Below are 8692 nucleotides of genomic sequence, written 5' to 3'. Positions count from 1 at the left end.
TAAGAAAGGCTTCCATTAGTAAACGTTTACTCTCCCCCTTGTAACAACCAAGATTCCCTAATGGGTCTAAAATCATCCGGGTTTTCTAAAAATATAACAACCCTAAATGGTTCACACCGCTAAAATCTTAGATAACTATTTCATGATGTAAACTTATACTTATTATAATTTCGTTTATATACCTGTAGCCTTAATTTGCTATTTCGAGCCATCAATGTACCGCAGGGACGACTTAATATAATATGTGGATTAAAAAAGACCAAGACTTCAAGAAGACCATAAGAAACATTAAATGTTTACTTTCTTCCTCTCATATATAACTACCAAGATTCACCCAGTGGGTCTATATATTGCACAATATCTATACACCATTTCATTCATCTCAATTACCATTTTTCAAAATGAGAAACATGTTTGCAACAATTGCATTTTATTCTACTTTTATTCATTTGCTACTAGTGGGGAAAGTAGTAAGTCGTCATTTGCAGTATAATGCTGCGGAGTTAGTGTCGGATGGTGTGAATGATGGTGGAGTACCGGATGAATCCATTCTACGTCTCAAAGGAACCGATTCTGAGTGTAAGCTAATGTATGATTTTTTGCCATGTTCAACCTATATTCCGAGTCATATCGTCCTGATTGTGATTTACGAGTACCTGTTATATCACGGGGAATCCTATGCGGGTGGTGATGGGCGAATATTCCGAGTCCTTGGCAAAAACTTTTGTGTTACTAGTTTTACTCAGCTTCTTGACGCCCTTCCAGATTCTTTGATACTTCTTGGTAAGTTTTCTCTTTTATGTTCTCCGTACCAACCATCCACTAGATTTAACTATACTTCTATGTATGCCGGTATAAATACAAATAGCGTTGACAATGGGTTGGGTCTCGGTATTCCAAACCCATACGTCATATATATATCGGGTAATTACCCGCCGGGTATCGGGTATTCTCGACGGGTTTCAGGTATACCCATTAGCTTATTAAAAACACCGGCCGTCAGGAATGCCCGTCCCAAAACCGTTTCTATATGATTTTGACGAAATATAACTAATCAATTATACATTTTGCATATCCATATACTAGTTAAACCAATGCAACAAAGTAAATAAGTACATTTTTATGTAAATAGATATACGCGCTAATCCATCAAACAAATAACTAGGTAATGGCAATTATAACAAGTTGAAACCATGGTGAGATTATGTTATTAGCTTCAACAAATGATAATGAATCAACTAAACCTTCAATTCATAGGAATATACTTTGAAATATAATCTATTTGTTTTAATGTACTATATAAATATATGAAAAAAATATGTTGGGTACGTCGGGTATATAATCTGGTAAATGGTTCAATGTTATTGGGTAATTGGGTCAGGTAATCGGGTATATTGAAAATCCCAAGCCCGTCCCGAACCCGAGAAAATTTTCAAAACTAGTCCCAAACCCTAGTGTGACGGGTATTACGTGTCTCAGTTGTGTTGGGTTTCGGGTATTCCCAACAGATTTCATTGTCATCCCTAAATATAAACGCAATATATATTCATATATTCTACTAAGTTTCGTGCAAAGAATAATTAAAGACTTTGTACTATGTTGTAAACTGGTATTAGATCCCTTTAGGATTTATTAAGTATAAGGGTGATGCATTTTTGTAATTACATTTTAGAGCATTCTTAACCCGTTTTCCATTCCTATCTTTATAATTAAACTAAAAAATACTACATTTCTCTCTCATGATTAAGTAATATTTTTTATACCTTTTTCATTATAATTTTCTCTCTTCTCTACTCACAACCAATCCAACAAATATTAAAAAATAAATAAGGATTGTTTCCCCAAATGTACAAAAAATCACTACATTTCTCTCTTCACCCTATAATTTACACTAATCACTCACAACCTCACCCTATAATTTGCAAACTTCCCTCACATAATTATAGGGAATGAGATGAGAATGCTCTTAATATTGTAAAATTAAGGCAATGTTTTTATAAACGGACCGTACATCGAACCAGCTGTCGTACTAGTTCACTTGTCAGACTGGTCAAATCAGTTGACCGGATTCAATAATAGGAGAACATCATAATTGGTTAAGAAAATAAATGCTGATTTTTTTTAAAATAACGTAGTCTACTTTGATTATTGTATAATAGGGTAATGTTAAAATATAAAGAGAGACAAAAATGAGAAGTGAGAGAAGGATTTTTTACCACACAAAAACCACTTAAAAATATATTAAAAAATTAAAAAAAATCATAACTCAAAATATAAATAAAAAACGAAAAAATTTAAAAAACTAATATGTTACCGCAATCATTCCCGTTCAAAAAATAAAAATAAAAAATAAATGACGAAAAGACACAATGCCGAGATCAAATACACAATGATGAAAATGTACAAAAGACACAATTATAACTATAAAATACACAAAAGATCGCAAAATATAACACAATGTCGAACAAAATATAGCACAATATTTAGTAATATAGCACAATATAAAAAAACGACACAATCATCATCATCATCATCATCGTACTCAGTATATCCCACCAATAGCAAAGCTATAGTAGGGTCTGAGGAGGGTAAGATGTAGACAGCCTTACCTCTACCCCATAAGGATAGAGAGGCCGCTTCCGGTGAGACCCCCGGCTCGATAGTAGTTTTGCATCAAGCCTTGGACATAAGGCACATAACACTCAATCATCGGGACACCGGCTGATCGGTGCATGTACCCTTGTCTTTCGGCTATCAACGCCACTACATGATGCCTGATTAACCGTCCGAAAAAAAAAAAAAAGACACAATTATAACTATAAAATACACAATGATGAAAATGCTGAAAAAACGACACAATGTTAAGAGAAAAAGACACAATCAATGACGAAAACAAACCCAAAACACAATGATAAACAAAAAGACACAACTATTTTTTTCACTCACCATTGTGGTTTTTTTTTGGAGAACGAGAAAACGGTATAAACATTTTTGTGTTTTTACTTTTTTTCGTTTTTTCATTAAATTTTGAGTTGTGATTCTTTTATTAATATTTTTTCAATTTTTTTGAGGGATTTTTCTGTGTGGCTACATATACTTCTCATCTTTCTAATTTTTGTTTCCATTTGTCGAAGGGAGATATAATTTTTGAGGGGTTTTTCTGTGTGGCTACATATAATTTTTGTTTCCTTACAGTCCCCACGAAAGGGAGATCCACTCTACGACCGGCAGATTTGCTCGTCTTTGGTTGGGCCGGGGGAAAACACGCTTGTGTTGACCTCACAGGGGTATCTCCTTTAGCTGGTTTGAGGGATAATGAATTTGTAGCTTGGCAAGCAATGAAAAGAGCTGAAACGAAGAAGGTGGAGAAACATGCTAAAGCCTGCGAAGAAAACCAACATGTTTTTGTCCCTCTGGCTTTTGATACCTTTGGCTCCTTGGCACCGGAAGCTATCCGTTTCCTAACCAGGGTCTAACGGGTTGTGCATACCAATGTGTCGACTCCAAAACGGCAGGAGTATGTCTTTAGCAGGTTAGGGTTTGCAATTCAGAAAGGGGTGGCGGCGCAGCTTGTTGCCCGCCTACCTGCTATGTTGATGTAATATCTATGTTTTTTTTAATGAAGAATATGTATTATTTAAAAAAAAATTTGTCGAATAAATTCACCTTTGCATGAATTCAAATATTTGGAAACAGTAATATGGTTTTTAATCTTGAAATACTAATATTTGTGTGTGATGTAGTTGCTGGGGTTGTATGATAGTCTTTTAATGTTTAATTAAGAGGCTATTTCTAAATCAGTTATAGTATTGTGTGTTTGGTTCATTAAAAAGACACCTTAACTAATGGTTTATATAGTCTTTTAATGATTAAGTTTAGAAGCCGGTTTAAATGATTTAAAGGTTCCCTTTTAAATCTTAATCATTGAGTTCTCTTAATAACTAAGTAAAAAAAATAAAAATGTTACGCAACCACAATTGTTTCAGAGTATTGATAATATGGTATTGGAGTGTTTAATTCTTTAAGCCTATAAGTAGAAGAAAATATTGAATATAAGTTTTAGAGTTTGGTAATTTTAAAATGATACCTCATGGAATAAAATATACGTTTTTAATAATCATTATATGGACTTAAATAGTTTGGTAAGAGTACTGCTCCCAGGTTTTACATCCATTTACACTCATACATTATATTAGAATTTTCGTATCTGACATTTGCTTAGCTTTCGGTTGAGGGTACAACCGAGGTTCTGTTCACTGGTTCAGCCATAAAACTCCATAACCGACCGACCAGTTAATTTGAAAACAGTCCAAAGACAGTAAAGCAGACCGCCTTACTAAGATTTATATTTTTATTGTTTCAAACTGATGAACTATTTTCTAACATTTCCACCATTGGTTGTTTCGGATGTAGTTACCGGTCTGTCGAGTACTAAAGAAAAAGCTCAAGACTACGTTCTAACAGGTGCCGGATTGTTAGCTGGATCGTCAATATTACTTCTCACATTTCTCTGGGGAGCATGTTTTATTTGCGGCAGAAAAGAATTCTATGTTCAACCTGATTTAAAACAAAAGAATCGAGCGAGGCAACTATTAACTGGTTTGTATTCTTCATCCATCCCAACAGTATACATTCATTATTATTTTGTATTAGCCTAAATATTTGCACATTTTTATAGGTTCAGGTGTGTTCACAGATGTAGAAACCAGTGTTGATGCCAAAATTATGTTTTTCTCACTTCTACCATTTATAATCATCCTATTGCCGAGTGTGTTTGGTTTATCATATTCTAGTCAAGCATACAGAATCGTTTTACTTATGTCACTATTGGCATCGGTAATTTGTTTTATCTCATACTTCATCTATCAGGTAAACATTTGTTTCATTTACAAAGAACTTGCTAGCTTGAAGTGTCTTTAACCTAGATATATATATTTGAAATATTATTTGTAGTTCTAAAAGTAATAGTTTACTAAAATTAAATGCTTCATTTTCATTTGGTGAAAGACAATACAGAATGAAAGAAATAATATTTTGAAAAAAACATATTACAAGGCCCAATCAACAATTGGATTATTGGAGTTGTCATGTGATTAGCCTCCATTTTGGGAACTCTCTTGCAGATTTATGAACCACGGATATGGAATAGGAGACTGGAGTATGCAGAAGCCGAACATAAAGTCGAAATGCATGTACCGTTTTATGATGTACAAGATCTTATGCTGGACAGTTTGATGATTAGACAGAAAAAAATGGAGAAGAGGATGGAAAATCTAGTGGCTAACAAAGAAAAAGTTGAAATGATTGAGGAATGGGTTCGTGGCACGAGAGAATTAATGAATACGGATCCATTTTCATCGCATATATCTAATCAGGTCAGTGTCACACGGTTAACTTGTATCAGCTTGCATAGTGAACTTTAAAGGAACACTGCTTTGAGCCGTGAATATTACTTTTTCGGTTGTATATTTCAGGTTGTGGAACTTCTGCTAGAAGAAATGCACAAATTGACGAATGAAATGTGTTGTATGATGTAACATGCGTCTATAGAGACACTGCTTAAAGATGGAAAACCAGATGAATCCGCCATAGATAGGTAATTGTGATTCATCTCCTTTTGAGCATGTCAGTTTTGGCTGTTGTTTTATAGTGTTTGTAGATCAACCCATCCCGCCCGTCCTTCCCGCCGTTCTTGTCACTTCTTTGTTATGAATAACTGCCAACAGTCTAACTATGAGTTAAACTTTTCAGATTCTTTGAACGCATAGATACCGACAAAGATGGATCTATTACAGGAACAGAACTAAAAAACTTCATCCTGAAAGTCAACAATGAGAAGATACTAGTAGATGACGATATAGCTAAGATCATGATGAGACATTTAGACATTGATCGAAATGGAAATATAGATAAAGCCGAATTCAGATCCGGAGTTGGAAAATTGCTCGTTTCATGTAACTTGTTGTTGAAGGATAATAACCAAGTAAGAAACATCATGATAAAGAAAACATGCTACATTCTAATTAAGTTAGTAGATGATGAGGGTGGATTTGGGTTGTCTTATATCTCTAGCTGATCAAACAAAAATTAATCTAAAAGAAAACAGTAAATTAGTCAAAACGATTTGTATTAATTTTTTTGACCAGTTAACTCTTTAATGATTTTGTTCAGAAAACAAACAGCTACACGGCAGATGAAATGTTGAAGGCGATAGTACTACTGATAGTTGGATCGGTATACTGATAGTCTTGGCTGAGCCCCTGGTGGAGAGTGTTAGACAATTTTCAGAATCGCTAAAGATAGAGCCGTTTTACGTCTCATTTATCTTAGTCCCACTGAACGAATGCTAGAATAGCAATTGTAGCCATTAGAGCTGCAAATCAGAAGAGACATAAAACAACTTCATTAACTTTCTCTAAGGTTTGTCTCTCTCTTGACTGTGCTTTAATTATCTATCAGAAATGGTTTGACCCATGTTTACATGTGAATGAGTTGGTGGTTTTAGTTGTATGTAGCCAGCCTTGTCGGTTTCCTTTTGTTTGGTTGGCTTATAAAAGAATAAAGGCCAGCTCGGCCTCCCGTTATGTTAAGCTTTATCATATGTGGAAATTTACATTCTCAATATTCTTAAAATGCAGATATACCACAAGGTTTTCCTGAACAACATTCTGGGATTTTTCGTTCTTGTCTCAGTCATATATTTCCGCGGGTTCACATGGCATTTTTCAGCAGAAGTTCTTGTTGTGGTCATCGTTTGCGTAATAATGGGACTTCTTGCAAGTTTGAGATCCAAGTTTCCTAACTGGACTTTGCTCATCGCTTTCCCTCTCTATCCTCTATCTATGGTGTTTGTTTACTTAGTCAATGATGCTTTTCAATTTACTTGAAACTGGATGTAGAACTTGCTTAGACCATTTTTAGCCTATTTGATGAGTTTGAGAGTTGGTTACGTGTATTGCCTCTAGACGATCATAACCCTATTCTTGCACCCTTACATCAATCAATTAATCATACCCAATGGAGTCCCACCAATAGCAAAGCTATAAGTAGGGTCTGGGAAAGGTGAGATGTAGGCACATACACCGTACCTCTATCCAATGGGATAGAGAGGTGGCTTCCAGATCTCGTACCCTTACATAATTCCATTTTTATATTTGAATGGCTGACAAGTTATGTTTTTCACTTCAATTTGAAGCACGAATTCTTCGCATGTGTTGTTCTGTTTGGGAACGTCACCCATGGACCACAAACTAATAAACACAGTCTAAAACTAATAATCCTCCTCAAGTTGAAACATTGATATAAATCATGCTCAACTTGTTACAAGTAAAAACTATGTGAGTTCTTCATGGAAAGGTTTAGAAAGGATGTCTAAAGTTGAAAGTTTGTCGTTACGTGAATTGATTGAATAGATGGAGGTCTATTTGAGTACCTACTGTGTCACACCCTCAATTTTCAATTAACAGAGTTTTATCGCGATGTGCGTGACATATCATGATATAGCCACGTGTCATACTGAACAACCATTTAATAATGAAAAATCATCATTTAATATTACTCTTCATTAATTAGAAGGGAACATTTACAATATGATTTATGTTTGCGGAAGTGTAAAACAGGTATAGCATATCAAGCCAAAGTGCGCAACTAGGCACCCAGACATAACATATCAAGCCAGAGTGCGCAACTATGCAATACTAACGGTTTGAGGTGTGTGAAGACTTTCAAGTTTGTAATGTTCCACCATAGTACGCATGTGATATACAATATTACAAAATAAAGAAAATGTTTGTGTGCTTGCTTTCTCTCCCAAAAGCAAAAATTACGTAAAAGAGAGGGGCCGTGAAACTCACCTCGAATGTGTGCTAAGTAAAAAGTCGATAGCTAAACGTAGAGTGCCCCGGTAAGTATCCTAAAACCCCTAGTATCTAAACAGTCTCATTGTTTATTGTGTTTGACCAAGTTTGACTTTTGTTACCCATTGACCTAAGGTTTAGCGAGTTGACCCGACGATACGTTGGTGACTTATTAATGCAAACATGCTTGTTTATAGGCGTTATGTATTATTTACAACGAGTAATCTAAATGCGTACATGTAACACCCCGACCTCGTGCGGATTATACGTCAGGGCGATATGTTAAAGGTGGTTCATCTCTCGTAAACACTATTGTGGTGACATATATTAATTTATATTTATTCAAATCATAACACATGTACATTAATCTTGTCATAAAATAAAGAGTTAACCAGCTAAAATATATAAATCTTGTTATTTGAAATATCCTATCGATATATATTACATGCTCTTCGCCTAAATCAAAATCAATTATGTATATCTATAGCATGCATGAAATTTATGACAACTACTTGGTGAGTAACATACATTTTGCAATATGTATATATAGTGAAATCTATAATTCACATGTTGAGAATAATTACAAGTATATATGAATATGTAAAACAACTAATATGTAAAACAACTAACATAAATGTGTATTCATTATTTAAAATGGATAACGAAAAATCGATGTGTATCATTTTCGTTATCATAAAGCCAAATATTTATGAATAAGGTATGATTATACAAGTTGAGTATGAAATATACTTGAGCCAATACAATAATGAAATGAGTTAGCAATTCAATTAAGCACAAAATATACATAAAGCATATAATATAACATACAACATGAG

The 8692-nt window shown here is 34.4% G+C and overlaps 1 pseudogene; it reads left to right on the top strand.

The window, feature by feature from the left end:
- The first annotated feature begins 295 nt into the window (after positions 1 to 295).
- Positions 296 to 6887, top strand: LOC143534710 (sodium/calcium exchanger NCL2-like; annotated as a pseudogene).
- The last annotated feature ends 1805 nt before the right edge of the window (positions 6888 to 8692 follow it).

The sequence above is a fragment of the Bidens hawaiensis genome, unplaced genomic scaffold, assembly GCF_021521415.1.
Source record: "Bidens hawaiensis isolate Kalapana, Puna unplaced genomic scaffold, B.hawaiensis_p1.1 tig00010301_1, whole genome shotgun sequence".
Taxonomy (NCBI): domain Eukaryota; kingdom Viridiplantae; phylum Streptophyta; class Magnoliopsida; order Asterales; family Asteraceae; genus Bidens; species Bidens hawaiensis.
The sequence above is the reverse complement of the archived record's forward strand: the minus strand, read 5'-3'. Positions and strand labels throughout refer to the sequence as shown.